The sequence below is a fragment of the Pleurodeles waltl genome, chromosome 6 (genome assembly GCF_031143425.1).
Source record: "Pleurodeles waltl isolate 20211129_DDA chromosome 6, aPleWal1.hap1.20221129, whole genome shotgun sequence".
Taxonomy (NCBI): Eukaryota; Metazoa; Chordata; class Amphibia; order Caudata; family Salamandridae; genus Pleurodeles; species Pleurodeles waltl.
The window spans coordinates 496,558,476-496,581,936 of record NC_090445.1 but is presented as its reverse complement, the minus strand read 5'-3'; the positions used below and the strand labels follow the sequence as shown (position 1 = coordinate 496,581,936).

The 23,461-nt window shown below is 47.5% G+C and overlaps 1 long non-coding RNA gene across 1 annotated transcript in view; it reads left to right on the top strand.

Moving 5' to 3' along the window:
* Nucleotides 1-611: 611 nt before the first annotated feature.
* LOC138301982 (uncharacterized) overlaps nucleotides 612-23,461 on the top strand; it is a 35,348-nt gene continuing 12,498 nt past the window's right edge. The window contains exon 1 of the long non-coding RNA XR_011205202.1: nucleotides 612-748. This is a non-coding gene — a long non-coding RNA (uncharacterized lncRNA). The remainder of the gene's footprint in view (nucleotides 749-23,461) is intronic.

Here is a 23,461-nt window from a genome sequence, read left to right as displayed (position 1 = left end):
TGCTGTATTTGCTCTGAGGTAAGGAAGCGATCGACGTCGTCCTCTAACCAGAGCAATAATCAAATATATGAATATTTTACTTATATACGGGTAACCAAAAGCATATACAACACGAGAAGAGCGGGTAAGCTGCGTTTGTTTTAAGATGGGGAAGTAGAACAACAAAGCGTGGAAGGGTGGAAGCTGGCATGATCCTTCTGCACAAAATGTCCGCAGATATGATCGTACCGAATGAAGGAAAACACAATAAACACGAAACCCTGGTTGTTGAATGTGAAGTCGTTTATTGAAGTCACCCCATCTACTAAAAAGAGTGAGGTTTCTCTCGAATCACCTGAGAACCGTTAAATGCTAACTGGCATGACACCTGAATCAGTGCCCACCATGCCCCATTTAGGTTCTACACAGGGAGCAGCGAGCCCCACTATCGTCCATTTTTATTTTTGAGTAACAGACTCCAGGTCAAATGAGACTCAGGGGCAGCACCTCTGTTACGACGGAGGAATGTTGGCCCCCACCAGCAGCTGCAAAACCTCTAAAAGCAGTGAGGAGGAGTATGCACTTCCCCTCAGAGCGCAAGTGTGTTTGGCTGACCATCTCGGGCCGGCCAAAAACACATGCACAATAGGCTCCCTCCAGCCCGGCGCTGGAGAGAACCTGCTCTGAGAAGCAGCAGGGCAGGATGGGAGCCTGTGCATGCAGTCGGCTGCAGCAGAGGAGACTGAGGAGCAGTGTGGCCTGCGTGCAGGTAAGTTTATTTTTAATTTGTAAAATTTTATTAATATACCCCGCCCCTCCCCCTGCGCGCCACCCTGCTCCCTATAACACCCGCAAGCTGCGACTGATGAGTCTAGCGTATCAAAATAACCGAAATAGAACATCTTCACCACACCTCGGTTGCTGTAATTATAAATTGTAATGTAAACCCACATTGCAGAACACAGCCACCTTTTCTCATCTACTCTTCCAAAACACCAGATACTTAGCCAGGAACAGAAAATAAAAAAAAAATCCTAGTTAAATAAGCATGAAAGCACACATTGAAAAAGGAGCAGCAATTGGCAGCTGCCAGGTCCTGGTTCTCAGAACAAAATAATAAATGGCTGTGACAGTGAGCTTCAGTGAATCAAGGGAGGAGTTGGTGGGTTGTCGGTGAAGGAAGTTAATGCTGTGAATAGCTGGACGAATAAAAGAGATGCAGGGATGGAACATGGGATTACTAATGATCCAGTTCTGTGCCCTAATTCTGAAGTCTGGGGTCCTATGAAGTTTTCTTCTCTGTTCCAAAGGGTGAGATGACAATGCATCAAAGTTTCTAAACTGATTTCAGTGCAACTCAATAGTCACACTTCAATCTCAGAAACCAAATTATAGTTCAAAGGTCTTTATTTAGACTCAAACTCAAATTACAAATGTGAGTTGTTGGGTCTGTTCTATCGAGTCTCATGTTTATTGTGGAACCTTGGGGGGGCACAAGACCCGACAGAATACGAGCGGGTAGGAGGACGGTTGGGAGAGTCGGTGGAGGTGGATGCGGAGTTGTATTGTCCTGTTATTGGAAATAAAAATAAACTTACCTTGTTAACCACCTACCTTGAATCTAGACACTTGACGGCTTTTATTACGCCTGAAAGGTTGTTCCAATTTAAACGCATGCCATTTGGTTTGGCATCGGCTTCTGCTGTATTCCAAAGAGTTGTGCATAGTTTATTCAAGGATATGGAAGGAGTCATTGCTTTCCAGGACGATATTTTGATTTTTGGGAAGGATTAAGTGCAGCATGATGAAAGGATGAAACAAGTGTTGTCTGTGCTAAGTGACAGAGGAATCACTCTCAGAGCGAAGAAATGTAAATTCAGTATACATGCACTGATTACTTAGGTTATAAGATATCAGAACGAGGGGTGGAACCGAAAGAGAGTTTGATTAAAGCCATTGAGGATTTTCAGTCACCATGTAACAAGGATCAAATTAGATCTTTTATGGGTCTGATTGAGTTTTACGCCAGATTTACTCCCAATTGTGCTAACAAAACTCATAACATTAGGAGTCTTTTGAATTTTTTAAAAAATGTAAATGGTGCCCGGAATGTGAGCAGGAGTTTTTAGTTATAAAAAAAGAAGTTGCACAAGCCATTCCATTGAAGGCATTTGATACTAAGGATGAGATTATAATTATGACTGATGCCAGCCAACTAGGGTTGGGAGCTGTATTGCTGCAACAGAGGCGTGATAAGGATGAAGTGATTGCTTTTGCATCACAGAGTCTGAGAGGTGCTGAAGCTACTTATTCAACTATAGAAAGAGAAGCTCTTGCATGTTGGTGGGAATTATGCACTTCAAATCTGATCTTTGGGGTGAACATTTTACGGTCATTGCAATTGTTTTCTACCACTGGCACTCAATGTGTTACTCCAAGGATTGCCAAATGGCAATATAGGTTGCAGATGTATGATTACCATGTGGAATATGTGCCTGGTGCTAGAAATTTGCTTGCTGATTGTCTTTCTCATCTTCCTAGTAGAATTGTGCATGATGAAAAGGTACAGATGAGGATGATGTTTTGGTATGTTCCTTAGAATGTCATCTGGATGGTGCAGTGACGGAAGTTGAGTGGAAGGAAGCTTGTGCAAAGGATGAACAAATAAAAGAGGTTTTGGAGGGCATTCTACAAGGGTAGTCTACATGCAAATCTGATCGATGTCAGGCTTACAAGCAAGTCTTTGAAGAATTGTCTGTAGTGAACAACATTTTAATGCGTGCTGGTGTTCTGGTTGTGCCGCAAGGCATGAGGAACAAGATATTAACATTGGGGCATGAAGGTCACATTGTAATGCGGGCCATGAAGAGAAGGATTCTGGAGAATTTTTGGTGGCCTGGTTTGGAAAAGGGAGCGGAACACTTTGTGAGAGATTGCTTGGTGTGTGCGATAATTGACAAGTCTCACGTCACTCTACTTTCTCATGTTGAAGCAATTGAGGTGCCCAATAAAGCATGGAGTAAGATTGCTGTGGACTTGATTGGTCCTGTTAGCTTGTCGGCAGGTGTGGAAGAATATGGTATAGTATTAATTGACCTTTACAGCCGTTGGCCTGAGCTTAAGTTGGTTAAGGTGCCTAATTCACAAAGGGTCATTGAGTTTTTAAAATCTGTTTTTGACAGGGAAGGTATTCCTGATGAGATACTCACAGACAATGGGTGTCAGTTCACGTCTGCTCAGTTTTCTAGTTTCTTGGCGCACATGGGTATTAAGCATGTTAAAACTTCACCATATCATCCTAGGAGTAATGGACTTGTTGAACAGTTTATTAGGGTGATTAAGGAGAATGTACAACTGGCTAAGGCCAGTGGTTTGAATTGCAAGGTGGAGTTGAGGAAGTTGTTGTGTGCAGTGCTTACCACTCCCAATGCAGATACAGGTGTGTCCCCTTTTGTGTTATTGAAAGGTAGGGTTCCTGCAACCAAGTTGACAAGACAATGGATGGGTGAATTTGCAGTTAATGAAGGCTTGATTGAGAAGGTGACTGAAAAAAGGATGTCTGCTCAAAATAAATATAAGGGGGGACCGAGAAAAACAATTTGTGTTAAGGTGGGGGATTATGTGAAGATTAAAAGTGCTCATATTGTCCAGAAAGGAGAATCTAAGTTCTTGAGCCCTAAAAGGGTTGTCAAAATTTGCAAAAATGCAGTCAAGTTAAATGATGGTAATTGGTGGAATAAGGAGAAGTTGTCCTTGGCTCGTGAGGTGGAACTGTTGGATAAAGGAATGAATGGATCTACCATGGTGAAGCACGAAACAAAGAACATAATATGAAGGGCTTCGCCTAGGAACAAGATTCTTCCCAGCAAATACTGTGATTATGTACTTTTTGCATGAATGTAGGATAATTATTTTCCTGCTCGTGTTCCGGTGTTTATGATTTTATCTGTTAATAATTAAATCTTAAATGAGACTCTGTAAAACGTTATTATTTTGAACAGTTTCCGCCTTGACTCTTCCAGACATTTCTTAATATTTACACTAACTATCCCCTGATTCCACGTCTGCTCTTTTTCTTTTCTGATCTCTCTGGATCTTTCTTCTTTGTAATATTGTATATCCAACCAACAAGACTATTCCCACTATTGAAATAATCCACAATGGTCTCAACACAAAACATACAATTCCACTTCCTCAATTCCCAAACCACCTGCCTATAGTAGAATTGGCTCCCATGCACCAGCCCCTTCCAGCTCCTTCAAATCTTTTGTGAACCCTGAAATGTTCCGGAATTACCTTTACAAATCCCTACTTTCATCCGGAGTAAAGGTACAACATCGTTAAACCTTCAACATCCGGCAGACTCTGCCCTCTTTTGCAAACAAGTTTAGAGCAAGTCGAATTGGTAAAACCATTGATCTTATCACCACCAACTCACTATTTACCAACAACAACGAGTTTGCTATGTTAGAGCCCGCTTATTCGGGGGGGTGTGGCCAAGTATTGAACGGAGTAGGCAGCAGAACGCGGGAGCTCCGGGACCCGCAGCCGCCTTGCGATCACCATAGACAATCCTGTTAACAGGAACAAATTAGGGGGGACCTGCGCTGATTCCCGAGCCATTTGGGAATCCAGCAGATGATGAAGCCGGCCGTTGTAGCCCCCTGGACCAGCTTTCGGTGGAGCTGAGCGCGTTCACCGAAAATGGCCACCGTCACTGTGTGAGGAGGACAGGGAGACCCAAACGGAGTATGGCTGCCGGGGAGGTGAGCGTGGCCTGGAGCCTCACCGCTGGCGGAGAGCTGAGTTGGTAGAGCACCAGGTGACCAGTGAGGTGAGCACTGGGGTGGACGCCGGGGCCAGAGCTAAAGGAATATCAGTCGAGCTCTGGGATTCTGCCTCAGAGGAAGCGAGGAGGAGGAGGGGCCCCAGGGACGCGGTGAAAAGAGTGCTCATGGAAGCGTGGGAAGACCCTGGCTTCTGAGGCCTTGCCGGTGAGGAAGGGGAGTGTCGGTGGGGCCCTGGGAGGTCGGGGCCGGACCTTATCTGGTGAGCCACAACGTGAACGGCCGGGGGATCATCCCTTAGCTACGGGGGCTGTATTGGAGGACTGCAGAGTTTGGCACTCAGCCACCACTGCTGTGCCGCACCGGGCGGGGGGCGTACAGACCCCAGTGGAAGGTGAGAGCAGCCAGAACAGCCTGGGCGGCCCTAACAATCAGGAGAGGCAACAAGAGCCATGGGATGCACATTGATGGTAGTATCATAAAAGCTCACTGACAGAACTAGCCGATGGTCGTACCTCTGACACAGTGAAGGGTGCGGAGAAATAAAGTAAGCTCCACATTTTCTAACTGCGGTGACGCTAACCAATGTAGCTGACAGCAGCCCCTCATGAAAGGAAGGGAGAGAACTGGCGCAGAGTAGAAGACACTGGACAACCCCTGCAGCACCGTGGGAAGGAACACACCCACATAACAACGTAGGAGTGGGGCTAAAAATCTAACAGAAGGAAACACAGCTAATGAAGCATATCCACAACTTGTGCGACACAGAGCTCTGAGAACGCCACGGGGGCACCAGACCATCGGAGCAGACAGCCCACTGCGGGATAGTGCGGATTGCCGCAGCCCAACCCCAGAATACGAACCAGGTCCCAAAAACCTACCCCAGCAAGACGGACACATCTGAGGGGGAAGGTACCAAATGAGGAAAGCCCTTAAAAAAAGAGACTGTGACATGGGTGGTCCACTACGGCCCAGACCGCTTACAGATGTTGCAGACCCAGCCGTATTCCCAACGGCGGAGAAGCCGCCTACTACATCGACAGTTCAGGATGTCCTCCAGGGTATCACGGCTTTCCGAATGACGCTAGAAGTCAAGATAGATACACTGAGTATTGACCTGGGCCTCCTCTGAGACGACCACAAGCGACTAGCAGAGAGAGTCACTACGACGGAATGGAATTTGGCAGAAGCGGTCCCTGCCTTGGCCCTAACTGACAGCTGTTTTAACACCATGGAAAACCACCTCAAAGCACTAGAAAATAGAGCAGAAGATGTTGAAAACAGAGCGAGCAGTAATAACATCAGAATGATAGGCCTTCCCGAAAAAATTGAAGGATCTGACATGGTGCGGTATTTGGAAGACTGGCTCCAAACGGTGGTAGCCCCAGAGGGGCTTTTGCCCTTTTTCGCACTAGAAAGAGCCCATAGAGTACCTACTAAAACACCACTTTCAGGGGCTCCTCCAAGATCGGTGATGGCAAGACTTCTTCATTTCAATGACAGAGACCACATACTGTGCCAAGCTCGGCTACAGGATGAGATGAAAATTGCCATCAGTAAAATGTCCATATTCCCAGACTTCTCCCGAGAAGTCCAACGACAAACGGCGGCATATACTTCTGCGAAGCGAACGCTCAGAGAACTAAAGATCCCGTACTCTATGGTGTTCCCGGCTCAGCTCCGAGTGTTCACCCAGACAGGGGTGGAATTCTTCACTACTCCAGAAGAGGCACAGAACTGGCTAGAGTCGAGGCCCGACTTTGGCCCAAGTACCAAGTCACAATACAGTAACAGACAACGCCGACCCCAATCGAGGAGGAGATGACCCTCCTCCCGGATTGACCCACCTACCCCTGAAGAAGCACAGGAAGAAAGACAGAGGGTGGTGGCTGCAGTCAAATATGGGCGAGATATCAAGCGATACCTTGCCTTCAAACCAACAGGGGAGAGCTGAGCAGACGGACTCTGATAGCGAGACAGCGAACTCAACCCAGTCGAGCGTGGTCCTGCCCATGGTCACCCCAGCCACAGCTGACGAACTTATATAAAACATGACCGGACTATCAAGCTGGAACCCATGTAGAAACAATGTCTACCAATCTAAAATTGAGCCCTAGATGAACGAAAAGAAGAGAGGCGCACACCCCCTTCTCACTATTGACACTGATACCTCTTTCATATACTTTAGACTCCTCGAAACTATTATCCACAGAGACGAAGGGAAAGAGATGGGCCGGGGGAATCCCGGAGCACCCGGCCACAGAGTAATAACGCCACCACCCCAACACACATTGTGACTCACACAGTGGTGATCATGAACATTCTTGAAGTTTTGTTGTTTTACAATTTGGGCGAGGACATTATGGCCCTCATTATAACCCTGGCAGTCGGTGATAAAGCGGCGGTAATACTGCCAACAAGCTGGTGGGGAACAAAATTGAATTATGACCACAGCGTAAACCGCCAACACAGACAGCCACATCAACACACCAACTGCCACGGCGGTAGCAACAAGCACCATGGCGGTAACTGCCAACAGCCAGACAGAAGACAATGTACCGCCCACTCTATTATGACAGGCCTATCTGCCACCTTTTCCGGGGCGGTACCAACGACATCAAAAGCACAGCGGAAACAGAACACAAAAGTCAAAGGACTCACCTCTGGAGACTCAGGGAACAACCACGACGCCATGGAGCCCGAACTCCAGATCTTCCCCATGCTGGTCTACGTCCTCCTACACCAGGAATACCAACGTCGGCGAGGACGACCACGGTGAGTACTGCTGCCTAGCACACCGGGGAGGGGGGAGGAAAAAGAGAGTGACACACATATGCAACATGCAACACCCCCACCCCCAACACCATACACACAAACAAATGCAGTAACATTACATATTCACCCTTTGCCCCTCAGGGATAATGCAAGGACAAAAGGAATTGATGAAGGTGAGTGTAATAAGATAAAAATCCAGAAAAACATCCTCAAAATTCAAAACAGTATATTCAGATATACAAATGGAGGGACACTGCCAAGTCCATAATATCCGTGGGCCACAGGGCCACATCACATAGGCCAAGGCCCCACTTGACTCCTGCATCAACACGGAGAGAACACTGCTGGGGCTCAGGTTGAAAATACACAGGCACCTCAGGGGGACGGGGAATGGGGGGGGCACATCAGCTGGAAGATGGTACAACGCCACTTGTTCTGGAGGGGGCAACATGCCCTGTGCAATGTCCTGGGGAGTGCAAAGCCACAGTCTCTCTAGTGGGTTGTTTGCCCGCTGCTTGGTCCTGGGGAGTGCAAGGCCACAGTCTCTCAAGTGGGTGGTTTGCCCGCTGCTTGGTCCTGGGGAATGCAAGGCCACAGTCTCTCAAGTGGATGGTTTGCCCACTGGTTCTGGAGGGGGCCTTGTGCCCTGTGTGCTTCATCCTGGCAAGGATGCGGTGAGTGGATGCCTTCTTCCACTGGTTCTGGAGGGGGCCTTGTGCCCAGTGTGCTTCATCCTGGCAAGGATGCGGTGAGTGGATGCCTTCTTCCACTGGTTCTGGAGGGGGCCTTGTGCCCTGTGTGCTTCATCCTGAAAAGGATGCGGTAAGTGGATGCCTTCTTCCACTGGTTCTGGAGGGGACATTGTACCCAGTGTGCTTCATCCAGGCAAGGATGCGGTGAGTGGATGCCTTCTTCCACTGGTTCTGGAGGGGACATTGTGCCTTGTGTGCTTCATCCTGGCAAGGATGCGCTGAGTGGATGCCTTCTTCCACTGGTCCTGGAGTGGGCCTTGTGCCCAGTGTGCTTCATCCTGGCAAGGATGCACTGAGTGGATGCCTTCTTCCACTGGTTCTGGAGGGGGCATTCTGCCCTGTGATGCAGATCTTTGGGACTGCAAGGTCACAGTCTCTCACCTGTGTGTCACACCCACAGGATTTGCAGGGGCCAGGACGCACTACAGTCCATGGAGGCAGGACTACACACTGCTCGCCGGCGGTGACGGCTGCTCAGTGGTGGCAGTGGCGGGGCTGGTGTTGGTGCTGGCAGTGGTGGGGGGAGGCTCCATCCTTTCCCCTGCAGCCTCGGATGGCTGCCCACTGGGGCTGCTGGCGGTGCTAGCAGTGGTGGGGGGGAGGCTCCTGCCCGTCCCCTGCAGCCTCGAACGGCTGCCCACTGGGGCTGCTGGCGGTGCTAGCAGTGGTGGGGGAGGCTCCTGCCCGTCCCCTGCAGCCTCGGACGGCTGCCCACTGGGGCTGCTGCTGCTGGCAGTGGTGCTGGTGTTGGTGCAGGTGGCGGTGCTGATGGCGGTGCTGGTGTTGGTGCTGCCAGTGGTGGGGGAGGCTCCAGCCCTTCCCCTGAAGCCTCCGATGGAAGAAGCACCATGGTTGGTTTTGTGGGCTCAGATTCTGTCACAGCACCAGGCCTCCTGTCCTTCCTCCCTGCAGGGGCATGACCTTTGCCCTTGCCATGTGGTGGTGTCTCCTTGCCCCTACCGTCTGGTGGTGCCTCCTTGCCGTGTGGTGGTGCCTCCTTGCCCTTGCCTTTGCCATGTGGTTGTGCCACCTTACCCTTCCCCTTGGCAGCAGGTGCAGGCACACTGCCAGTGCTGATGGGTGTCTCCTTGGAGCCTTTCACAGCCGCAGTAGCTTCCGAAACTACAGTGGCCGTGGACTGGGTGGCTGAGGTGCTGGCCTGGGTTCTGCCAACCCTAACCCAATGTGAAGGACGGTGGGGAGGGGTAGGGAAGAGGTCAACTGCAGAGAGGAAAAACTTCTTAGGGACACTGGGGCAGGAAGAGGGTGAAGGTTTGGGAGTGGAGGAAGATAGTGTGTAGTAGGGGGTGTCTGTCTGCTGTGTTTGGGTGCAGGTGCATGGGCTGGATGCTGTTGTGAGGTAGATGGCTGTTGTGTGTCTGAGTGCTTACATTTGTATACTTTGGGAGGAGGGGGCACACACACAGTGGGAGAGGACACAGGGGATATGTGCATGGATGTGGGGGTGGTGACTGCCAGTGAGGGGCATGTACTAATAGGTGTTGTGGTGATGGAAGCAGTGGGTGTGTGTAAGGAAATGCCTTCCTTGGCATGGTTACCCCCTGACTTTTTGCCTTTTGTTGATGCCAGTTATGATTGAAAGTGTGTTGGGACCCTGCTAACCAGACCCCAGCACCAGTGTTCTTTTTCTAAACTGTACCTTTGTTCCCACAATTGGCACAGCCCTGGCACACAGATAAGTCCCTTGTAAATGGTACCCCTGGTACCAAGGGCCCTGTTGCCAGGGGAGGTCTCTAAGGGCTTCAGCATGTCTTATGCCACCCTGGGGACCCCTCACTCAGCGCATGCACACTGCCTGACAGCTTGTGTGTGCTGGTGGGGAGAAAATGACTAAGTCGACATGCCACTCCCCTCAGAGTGCCATGCCCACCTCTCACTTCTTATGGCATAGGTAAGTCACCCCTCTAGCATGCCTTACAGCCCTAAGGCAGGGTGCCCTATACCACAGGTGAGGGCATATGTGCATGAGCACTATGCCCTTAAAGTGTCTAAGCAAAACCTTAGACATTGTAAGTGCAGGGTAGCCATAAAGAGTATATGTTCTGGGAGTTTGTCAACCACAAACTCCACAGTTCCATAATGGCTACACTGAAATCAACTTCTCAGCACAATAAATGCACACTGATGCCGGTGTGGAATTTATTGTAAAATACACCCAGAGGGCATCTTAGAGATGCTCCCTGAATACCAGTCTGATTCCTAGTGCTAGGCTGACCAGTTTCTGCCAGCCTGCCACAACCAGACGAGATTCTGGCCACATGGGGTGACTGCCTATGTCACTCTGTGGCCAGGAACAAAGTCTGTACTGGGTGGAGGTGCTTCTCTTCTCCCCCTGCAGTAACTGTAACACCTGGCGGTGGCCTCAAAGGCTCATCCCTTTTGTTAGAGCACCCAAGGGCATCCCAGCTAGTGCCTACAGGCACATCCCCCACCCCTGAACCACCCCACCATGTGCAAGTAGTATATTGGGAAATGTACTCACCCCCTTGTGGCTGCTGTGATGGCCTCAAGTGCCCATCCAGCTCCGGATAGGCCACCACCAGTATGCGGAACATCATGGGGTCACGGTTCGACAGGCACCCCTTCCTCGTTGGGAGGGCATCCTCAGCTGGGCCTCCACCGGCTTCCTTGCCCAGAGTGTCTGGTCCTCCCACCGCTTGCGATAGTGGGTGCTCTGCCTGCCGTAGACCCCCAGGGGTCGCACGTCCTTGGCGATGGCACGCCATATACCCTTTTTATGATGGGCGCTGACCTGCAGAGAAATAAACATGGATAAAGGTATCAGTCATCCCGTCCGACCTGTTACACTCATGGACTACCATAGCCCTCCCATACCCTTACGCACAGACATTGCCCACCATGCATGCAGCACGCTTCCCAGGACCCCTCAACTACCCCCCCTTACACGAGGCCCTCACATACAGCAATCCATGCATTCATGCCCCATGCATCGTGCTCACAGTGTACTCACCTGTTGGTCTGGAGAACCATACAGCATTCAGTACTGGGTAGGACCCCATCCACTAGTCTCTCCAACTCCGCAGCGGTGAAGGCCGGGGCCCTTTCTCCAGTGACACAAGCCATGGTCGGTTCCAGACACAGGTCACAGCAGCACTTGCAATGTCGGACCTTCAGGTCAGGTAGCAAGTGAGTGAACGGATAGAAAATGGCGGTGACATCCGTGGTGGTACGTGCCGTCACCACCGGCGTACATCACCATTGGCTATTGTAACCCGTAGGGCCCAATGTTAACCAATGAGGAGCTGCACAGTGGTACTCGACCGCCTCCCGCAACGGCGCACAGCGTCAGCAGCATTGCATTTCCACCTGTCCATCCACAAAGGACAGGCGGCTGCCATTTCAGGGAGGGCAGGCCATGGCACCTAACTGCATGACAGCACACATAGGCACATTTTGGGGCTAACCATCAACATACTGTTTCTGTAACAACATACAATGCACTGTACATTTAGGAAATGTTGAAAACTGACCAGATGCTCATCGTTTTGCCCCCTAGTGAACAACCACTGCAGAGGAATAGGAGATGGAGGCATTTCCCCTCATGTACAGGCCCCTGGTGGACTTGGCAACAATGGAGGACAGGCACATTATCCTCACCTACAGACTTGATAGGGCCACAATCCAAGAGCACCCAAAATGGCCACTGAGATTTGCCAAAATCTTGCTGGACTTCGGCCAGTCTTGCGGCATGCTACAGAAAGTGACACAAGTATCATGTGTAAGTTACATCTTGAAAACACACCCATATGTACAAACATACAACTGCTGGAGCAGAGAAAAAATGCCGGGGGCTGAGATACTTAGCTGCAAATAGTGACAGTGCTCAGGGGCTGAGAAGTACCACTGTGGGAGCAGAGATAAAATAATCCTTTTGCCAAGTCCAAACCTTCCTTTTTAATACATTTAAGTACCCCTAGGGCGGCCCTGGACAGCCCAGAGGGCAGAATGCAATACGTTTGTGTTGCACATGCACTTTTAAGTTTTACATACCCTGGAAGTGAAAAACTCTTACATTTGTTTTTCACTACAGCAAGGCTTGCCTTTTCCATAGGATAATATTGGACCTACCATGTTACATTTAATACAATTTTTTCCATACAATTCTGTCAGTATAACGTAGAACTTCTCTATTTTTTGCACACACATATAAGGCATAAACTGTCACATATAGATGACTTCTGTGATATTTGAGAGCACTAAAACTTCAACTACATCACCTCACATGCCAACTTTGCAGCTCCTCAGAACTAATGCATTGCCTGGGCGACACATCCTCAAAGCGGGATCCTGCAACGCTCCACAACCATGATTATAAGTACAAGTACCTTGCAGCCTGCCCACACTCCATTGTGGATAGCCTGAGCTTGTGACTTTGTCCCGGTCCAATGGGACAAGATATTCACAGTTGGCACTTTGTGCTTTTTGGTGCAATATTTACTGAAATCTGAATTAAGAAATGTGGCACTGCACCTAGTGTAGTACCACTTTTCTTGTGCCCCTTTCTACCCCTCTAATGCCACCATGTGTGCAACTTATTTAAGATACGGCGCACCATGGCGGTAGGTAGGGAAACTTGCGTCAACATTTTTATCGCTAGTTCGGAGCTTTGCAGGATGAGCATAAAAAGAATGTGATGCTAATCCTGCAAAGCCCATTGAGGCCCATTGTAAACAATGGTGTGCCTCCTTTTAATGCCTGCTCTGGGCAGGCATTAAACGTGCCGAAAAAAATGATGCAAAGAAATCTCTTAGACTTCTTTGCACCATTTATCCCCCCCCCCATGGAGGAAAACCCCCCTTTGCGTACATTAAGCTTGGCACAGGCATAATGTAGCACAAAGGGTTACAAAGTGGCGCAATGCATGCATTGCACCACCTTGTAATTTTGGCACAGCAATTTTGGCCTCGTTGGGCCACATGAACATCAAATAAAATGACACTATTGTAGTGCAAGGAGGCCCTAGCGGCTCTTGAATCTGCCCCTTAGTGTCTTTGAAATTCTTATGAAAAATACTCTTTTATGGTAAAGTTGGAAGAAATACAAAAAAAACGTATTTTGCGTATAATTTTCTTACCTGAGCGGATCGTTTCAGTGATGTTTTAGCACAAAACTACAAATATGAATGTGAGCAGCAGTGTTTTGAATGTGAGCAAATGGAAATTTTACTTGAAATTACATTTCTGAATTGAATTTTCACCCGAACGACGGTTCAGGTATTTTTTTGAGTATGGGATGCATTTTGCACAATTACTTGCAAAATAGGTTGACATCTTAGGCGCCTGTCCAATAATTTCCAAAGAGATATCAATTCTGAACTAACGGCCCTTCCTGGGAATCTCTCAAACCTCTTCAGAAAGATCAAGTAGTTGAGGCTGCTAAGCTTGAGGAAGGATTATGATAAAGTTATTTGTATCCCTGCTCAAAAGTACTTACAATATATAGACTTGTCACATTTTAGATTTAGGCACATCTTTACTGATTTGTCCTTGGCAGCATTCAGACTTGTGTTTTAGTTATTAATGAAAATAAATTGTTGCAGGAATCTAGCATCACGAGAATCGGCGTCTCTGCTCAGACGAGGGGATTTCATTTTGGTAAATCAATGTCCTTAAATCATTTTTTCCCACTGAATGTAACATTGTTGTTTTTTTTCCAGCCAGGTACTTCCAAGCTGCAATGAAAGTTCCGGATGTAAAAAGAAAATGATAGACGGTGTCAGAAAACATGTCTTATATAGAACAAGCATTCCAACCCAGTGTCGATTGTGGACAGCTAGAGTTCAGGCAGCAGCAGGGGTGTTTCTGGCGGCAGATCTGGCGGCAGCACTGCCAGCAGAAACCCTGTGATTCACCCCTAAATGAAGAGTGGAAATCTGAAGATTGGTGGTCAGGACATCTGCCATTTTTTGCCAGCTGACTCAGTAGCACCGGCATCTAAATGATCACGTCACTCACCTCGTATTTGTGGTTCTTCTAGGGAAAAGTAAGTTAGTTATTTTGCCTTAACTAAAAGTATCCTCAGTAGTCGGACAATAACTGCATATTTAAAATGTTGTGAAACTCGGATCTAAATGTAGATGGCTGGAGCGGATGTTCATACTAAGGTACTGATTCCAGAAACTGGATAAATTTCCATTGCCTGATTCACTGTGCTGATTTACTGTGCCTTTTACAGTATTTAAGCATGGCTGATTACTTTGAAACAGAAAAGGAAGCACAGCATATGAATGGGGATAAGAAAGCATTCAGGATTACATGGCTACAGCTCATGTTTTTCACTAACATTTCAATTTTGGGTTTGAAAAAATACAAGAAAAATCTGTGAACAAATAAGAAAGGGTACTTCTTTTAGGATCAGGAATTGGATCAGGTCCCATACTCTCCTGGGAAGGGTACACTATTAGCTACTGAGAGAGCCATATTTTGGCTTGACACCTGGTTAGTGAAAATCAAAGGGCTAAGTAAGCAAGCACCTGGCCTCACGAAGACCCCCAGATCATAGAAGCCAGAGTTAACATCTGGGGCCCAGACCATCAGCAGTACCACGCACGTTGTTGGAGATAATGGGCAGAAGTGCACTGTTGAGAAGTATGAGACAACTTCTGTTGCACTTCCCACTGTTTCTTTCCTACTAAGCAACTGAAACTGACAACCACTACTCTGCCCTAAAAGTGAATGGATGAAATGTGCTTGTTGGACAGACATACTAAGGCCCTCATTCTGACCCTGGCGGTCAAAGACCGCCAGGGCGGAGGACCGCGGGAGCACCGCCGACAGGCCGGCGGTGCTCCAATGGGGATTCCGACCGCGGCGGTAAAGCCGCGGTCGGACCGGCACCACTGGCGGGCTCCCGCCAGTGTACCGCCGCCCCATTGAATCCTCCACGGCGGCGCAGCTTGCTGCACCGCCGCGGGGATTCCGACCCCCCCTACCGCCATCCAGATCCCGGCGGTCCGACCGCCGGGATCCGGATGGCGGTAGGGGGGGTCGCGGGGCCCCTGGGGGCCCTGCAGTGCCCATGCCACTGGCATGGGCATTGCAGGGGCCCCCGTAAGAGGGCCCCTACATGTATTTCACTGTCTGCTGCACAGACAGTGAAATACGCGACGGGTGCAACTGCACCCGTCGCACAGCTTCCACTCCGCCGGCTCGATTCCGAGCCGGCTTCATCGTGGAAGCCTCTTTCCCGCTGGGCTGGCGGGCGGTCTGAAGGCGACCGCCCGCCAGCCCAGCGGGAAAGTCAGAATTACCGCCGCGGTCTTTCGACCGCGGAACGGTAACCTGACGGCGGGACTTTGGCGGGCGGCCTCCGCCGCCCGCCAAGGTCAGAATGAGGGCCTAATTATCTTATGACACAGATATGCCTGTTGGACCGGTAAAGCCAAATGAGGTACCAACCATCATCAAGTGCTTTGACTTGAGCTGCCCACCAGGTGATGTTTGATGCCCTTAATCCTGCATTCCCAAATTCAGAATTTGACTCCCTCCACAAATACTGAGGCACCACAAGCTCTTTGTGAGTCCGGCTGTACTCCTGGTAGAGCCCTTAATGAGCACAGATAGGCACAGTTTGTACCATCCACTCTGTGTTCCCCAATGCGGCTGATGCCCTATTCCCAAATGCGAATAGTCCCTGTTCAGGACAGGGTTGTCCCCTACGTGCTGTCACCTTTACATTCCGGCCCTACAGGAGTTCAGAAAAAATTACTATTTCCAGTCAGGGAGTGGGCAAGCTGTGACTCTTTACCACGGGGTGTGATCAACCAGGACAGGCCAGCCTTGGCAAAGTGACATTTTGACACCCCTCACATAGCAATGAAGCCTTAGTTGATGGTTCTGGGTCATTTTGGGACTCCTGGATAGAGGTGCTCTGTGAAGCACTTCCATAGCACTAGCCTTGTGGCCTATTATGCTAAGTGAGTAACCCAACCCCCGGGTCAGATGGGTTGTGGGAAAAGCACATTCTCATCCTCAGAAATCAATAAAATGCTTTATTGTAGATGAAAAGACAAACATCTCATATCAGTAATGCAATAAGTACAAGCCACTTATCTAAAAGCTTCTAAAAAGTAAGCCCAGAGCTTCCCTGGAGAATAGCAGGAGATCCGGCCTTCCTGAAGCTGTCAGAACATATATTTATCTGCAGATGAACCTGCAAAGAACTAGACCATGGAAGAAAGTAACTCAGTAAACAGGTTTTTCTAGGGTTTCTACCCGATAGATAATCAAGTGCACACAGTATCTGAAGGTGCTGGTGAATAAGGTGAAGCAAGGGTATCCAGCGTTGTACCAGAGCAGCCAGATCCATGCCCAATTTTCAGGCTGTCAGAATAAAACACATATACATGTGTTGGACCTTAAGGAATAGCACTTCAGCAGTTCTTAGCTTTGGGCATATAGCATGAATGACCGGTGACAATGCTGACACTTGTTGACAGTTGATGAGAGTTTGCACCCAATACCCCATACAGGGAGTTGCTTTTTATTTTTAACTAAGAACAACATTCACGGAAATGAACCCAAATCATAAATAAAATAATGAATGAATATATATAAAACATAGTTTCCATCTTAAAACAAAGATGTGATTATAATTGCTTCCCAGAGAACTGTACAAACCAAGCACGATGCAACCCTGTTTTGCGAGTATTAGTGTTATGCATTCAGTTCACTCCACTGCTCAGACCACAGACACAGAATGCAATCACCACTGCTGATAACTACCAAATAAATGCTTAGGGGCTTATTTACAAGGAGTTTGCGCTGCCGCTGCATCATTTTGAACCTGCAAAGAACTAGACCATGGAAGAAGCATATTAATATGGAATAAGCCAATACTTAATGGATTAAGGAGGACTAGATGCCTCTCAACATAGTTTTAGAAAGGCACATAGCACAGAATCAGCCCTCATTACCTCATCGGATTAGATCCGGAGAATGGTGGATGAAGGACAAGGGGCTATATTAGTCCTACTGGACCTATCCGCGTCATTTGACACTATTTCTCCACAGATTATGATATCCCGCTTACATCAAGCAGGGATTAGAGATGAGGTTCTTGAGTTGTTGGAATCTTTTCTGAAAGATAGATGGACCACGGTGAGCTGTGGCGACTTTAAGTCCCCTGCATACCACTTATCTTGTGGTGTCCCCCAAGGATCATCACTTAGCCCCACTTTATTCAATTTGTATGCTGCTCCTCTAGCCAAATTGATTCGTTCTTTTGGCTTTAGACCAACCTCCTATGCTGACGATACCCAATTGATCATCCCAGTCAATAAAAATTGGGCGGAAGTGTCAGATCGCTTTAACAAATGTATACGTGAAGTCAATGGATGGATGAACTCAAATTGGCTCAAATTAAATGGTGATAAAACTGAAATATTATACTCTGGATCAGGAAAGGAATTGTGGAACTCTCGCTGGTGACCGATAGACTGTGGCACTCTCCCAGCTCCTATTACTGCTACAAAAAATTTAGGTGTCACTTTTGACAATTGCCTCTCCTTTAGATCGCATGTCAATCACATTGTTAAAACTAGTTTTTGGACACTGAAGATGCTAAAGAAAGTGTTCCCTTTCCTTCAAAGGGAATGGAGAATTACAGTGACTTTAGCTTTGGTCGTATCCAAATTGGACTATTGCAATGCTTTGATGCTTAAGTTGGATAAAACATCTCTAAATAAACTTCAGTTGATTCAAAATACTGCTGCTCGGGCTATTTTGAACCTCCCATGTTCAGCATCGGCCAGTAGCATTTTAAAACAACTGCACTGGCTTCCAGTGTCCCAGCGTATTATTTTTAAGACTTTATGTCTGACTTACAAAACAGTACACGGAAATGGTTCTAAACATTTGACTTCCAGGCTATGTTGGTATAAACCCAATCGACAACTCCGCTCGGTAGGAATTCAGGTCCCCCGCACCTATTAAGCGAAATGGGGAGACAAAGCTTTTACAGTGGCTGCATCTAAATGTTGGAACTCTCTTCCCCTGGTTATCAGGAAGGAACAACATTTCTTAGCCTTTAGGAGGATGGTCAAAACATGGCTTTTTCTGCGCTAGTGTTCTCCTTTGAATTTCTCTTTACTCTATGGGCTCTTCTCCTTACCTTCGTAACGCTTCGATGCCTTGGCCGGAATGCGGTTTATAAATACAAAATACAAATACAAATTTTGTTTGATGCAGCAGCGGCGCAAAAACAACTCCATATTTACAAAGTGACACCAGAGGGCTCTAGCGTCACTTTTTCCTCCCTCGCATCAGTTTTCAGTAGCATTGGATCTGGCTGCATCAGGTACTGACAATAATATGCAAGGTAGGCATTCCTTCTTAAAAAATGATGCTGCGTCGACACTGCTGTGTTTACAAGCTTTTTGAAAAATGACCCATTCTTAGGAAAAGTCATGCAAAGCCTGACTATCGTCAAAATTTTAACAGCTGGTCAGGCCAGGTGTTAAAATAACTCTTTGGTACAGGGACATAAGGAGAACATATACAAATCACCCTGGCAACCTGGAGGACAACATTGATTAACTCCTACTACAGCTTGGGGCACCAATAAGACCACTCCTACCATCACCACCACATCTACCAACAATTCCACAATCACCATCACACACACCACAGTGGCTCCACAAAAGGGAGTGCATCTACCACCAGCAGACATCCCTGATTGCCCTCAGGGATGAAGAGGTCATCACCTTCTACTGATTGCGCAGGGAGTCCATCATCCAACTACTCCACCTCATAGAACCCAGACTGCAGGCTACGGCCGACAGGTTCGCTAACATACTACCACTGACCAACCTTCTGTCTGTGCTACATATGCTTGCATCAGGCTTCTTCCAGACCACTACAGCACATATGAGAGGAGTGTCACAGCCATCTATTTTAGAATTTCTCCCACCTGTCCTGGATGCCATCATCCGCCTCACATCCCGCCACATCCTCTTCCCTAACACCAAGCAACTGCAGCAGGAAATATAGCAGGGATTCTATTCCATTGCTGGATTTCTGCATGTTGTGGGTGCCATGGACTGCACACATGTGCAACTCATTCCTCCTCCTGCAAAGGGACACTGGAAACACACCCACTCAATGAATGTACAGGCCATCGTCGACCATCGTGGGTTGATCCTGAATGTGGTGGCCAGATTCCCGGGCAGTGTACACGATGCCTACATCTTTTTGCAGTCCATCATAAACCAGGGATTCCAGGATGGACAATATGGAAATGGCCTGCTCTTAGGTAAGCAAACAGCAAGTACCATAACTGATGCAACAACAAATAGATATGGGCGACACAATACACAGATAACTGTCTGTCTGCATGGATAGGAACTGCAGGACGAGGCCTCTCACACATATATGCACCATGCTCCAGACCACATATGTAATACAAAACACCCTGACTCACAGGTGAACACTTCTCAACCCAGTTTTGCAGATGATGCATGATGTAAAAGCACACAGCCATGCATGGCATCTAGGAAATCTGCCCAACATCACTGCGTGCAAGGGAGGTGTACCAAGTGCACTGGGGGTTGGTCACATGCAATGCACATGGTCCATCAGACGTATCATGACTCACAAATCAGGGACTATGGGCCTCATGTAGAAGTCCCTACTGGCACAATGAGCCACTGAAGGCACATTTCACTCACGCTCTGGTTGCACAGTGTGCCACTCCATATTAACAAGGCCATGCAAAGCCACCTTGCATGGCTTTTCTTGGCCTCGTAAATGTGGACACCTTCAAAGCATAACATTAACTAAAACGGGCGATCCATGGGTGTTGCTTGGAGTTTCCAGATGCAACACCCATGGGAGCTGAAGGTCTTGCTGCATTCACAGATTTACAGGGCTGGGAATGTAGTAGAAACTTAAGACACCTCAGGGGTGGCATACGAGTGATGCAGGGATAAATATATTTACTATGCGTGCTGCATTTTGCAGCACACATAGAAAGAGGGAAACACCTCATATGATTGTTTTTGGCAAGGAAGGTGTCCCTTCCTGCACAAAAACAATCATCCCTACAATGCAGGCACCCATCCACCATGGTGCAAGGGTGCCTACATTGGCACTAGGCAGCAATTTGTGTGCCACTGCAGGGGGAGAGGACAGAAAGGCCCCATATCTTGTAGATCTTGCATTCATGCCCTTTCCTGGTGGTGCATGGCAGTACAGCAAGGCAGTTGTGCTGTACTGTGCCATGGGCCCCGTAAATGGGGCCCTAGGTGCCAGTTGACAAAACATGGCCCATGGGCAGGTGACATGTAACTGTGCAAATTTAAGATGGTATGTAAAATAATTCCCATCTCACATGTGTGGAGTGTCTTGCTCTACACAAACATCACTTACCATGCGTCTGAGGCAGCAGCCCTGGCATGAAGGTGCATCTACATACACAAATTCTATCCTGAAAGCAAAGAAGGACATCTACAACCCCTGACGCAAGTGTCAATGTGTATTTGCTAGCTAACTTGTGTGTAAGTCTAGTTGTATGGTCACCAAATCTGCAGGAGGCCTTAAGTATTGTGTATTAGTTCCCCTTCTTTGAGATGTAGCACAGTACAGGAAGTTGTGTAACTGAAATGCAGATGACCACTAACTAATTGGCAGGATACACGTGTTGTATGCATAATTTGGGCACAATGTGGCCACTGTGACATGCAACCACTGATTGGGAAATGGCAGTTGTCACATTATGTCACTCAGTTGGGATGTGTGAGTGCATACCGTGTGGATGGCATCATGCCAACTATTATGGATAATGTAGGACAATCAAAGGCATGGATAAATGTAATGTATGGCAACACCAACATCTGGGGATGAGCATGGACCTATACATGTGTCTGTGCCAACAAAAAATAATTCACATCCGCATTATGTCTCACCACACATGTATTGTGAACACAAAACATTGAGTGGACTTGAGCAATGGGAATTAGCCACTATCTAAATGTGCTGCCGAAAGTGAATGAACAGTGAGTGAACAGGCCTCTGCACACTGCGGTACACTGGCATGACCAACATATCATGTGGTCATACTTGGGAGAAGTGCATGATAAAACCAATACACATGACACACATGGGCAGGATGTATACAAATACAGTAATCTTAAACAATTACATTGTTGCTCCATGGTTTTACATTTCAGCTGACCAAGGATATGGCATCCAACAGTGAGTCATGACACAATTTTAAAACCCACAAACTGAGGCAGAAAAGGCTTACAACCAGGCACACAGTGGTACCAGAAACGTCGTTGAGCGGTCATTTGGTCTACACAAGGGCGGGTTCACTGACTGGACGTTTTGGGTGACAGACTTCAGTATTCCCCCCCTTGGTCTGCAACATTATATTGGCATGTGCAATACTGCACAATATGTTTGTCAGAACAACTGTCCCCTGGGTCGAAGAACACAAGGCACCTATGGAAGAGGAGGAGGATGAGCCACCACATCAACCTGATCTCCAGAAGTAAAAAGACGTGCACACATCATGCAGAACTTCTTCACCTAAGCACATGTAACTGAAGGCATGACTGACAAACATGTAAATAAATGAGTCAATCTAACATATGCCTTGGAATGTCTGTCACAGTCCTACTAAAAAAATAACACACTCACATCCAGGAAACCTTATGTAGGTCACAACAGTTGTCAATCAAGTATGAACACTGTCATCATCCTCAAAGTACCAGAGGCAATGAACTGAATACTGAAAACAGTGGTGTGTAATGTATTCATTGCCTGTCTAACAAACATGTTGAACTGAAAATACACATACCTGAGAATGAATTGGCAGTCCAAAAAGAAAATGGATAGTTACGAATCACCATTTGATGCACTAGGGCCTAACTGAATGGCAACGTATGTAAATAGTAGACATACACTGCGACAGTGGCTCAGTGTGAGATATGTGACAACTCAATGAGTGAAAGAGTCATGGCACTGGTGACAACATAGACATTTCACACTTATGACAAATAGTAAGTGTATCACAGACTACAGTACACCTGTATGTGAAGCAAAGTGTCCGACAAATATGTGATCAATTTGCATGGATACCAACCAATGGCATAGCACGTCACATGCTGTTGCCAATACGTCGGAGTACATCAGGACACAGAAATACTTTTTAATGTATATGGGACCATTAGCTGTAATGACCATTCCCCCAATCCATCACTACTCACTGTACACCTTGACAAAGGACATAGACTGCAGCTATTGGTGACTACTCCTCACAAGCACACCCATATGTAAAATCAGCAGATTCATAATCATGTTCTAAACACAACCTGCTACATTGTGGAGGGAACTTCCAGAGTTTGGGAGTCAGGGAATGTTTGGGGACAAATTAGCCTACTTGCCACCAAGAGCAACTAAACCAATATTAGTGTGATGCAAAGTGCAGAATACATGTGCAGGGCATAATCTCCTATGGCCCAATGGCAATGAGGAGCATGAAGAACGGGATAATGAGGATGGTGAAGATGGGGAGCAAGTACAAGATGTAACATAAATAGCAGTAACATTGCAGAGGTTCCATATACTACTCACATGTGTGGTGCATGTGTGAATGACTCACACATTGTCAGAAGAGTGTGATTACAAGAAAAACAGTATCTATGTGAGATAGCACATATCATCACAACCAGTCTGTAGCCAAATGACCTGCTCATTCACAGTGTGAGAAAGTCATCCTGTTTGCATATACTGTATAACCAAATTTGACTTATTGAAAATGTTGGTCACTGACCCTGGCTGTAACCCAGGTCTGCTAACCAGGCCTAGGCCCACTACTCTGAATAAAAGGCATATGCAGAAGTGGTACAAGTAAACTAAATTACTACTACAAGAACAGCTGCCAACGACAGACTCCTGTAAGTTCCTAGCAAATCATAGGGCAAGGGGGAATCAAACTACCTATAAGCCCTACTAGATAATAGGACAAGAAGGTTTTGACTGTCTGCTGTATGTAGTATGTGATGCCATGTGCAGAGCCAATCTCCGTAGGCAAACTGGCAATGTGTCCCCTGATGACAGGCCCCTGGATAGGGGGAACATGAGCAAATTGCACCATTCACATATCCTTTCACACATGCGTACGTGC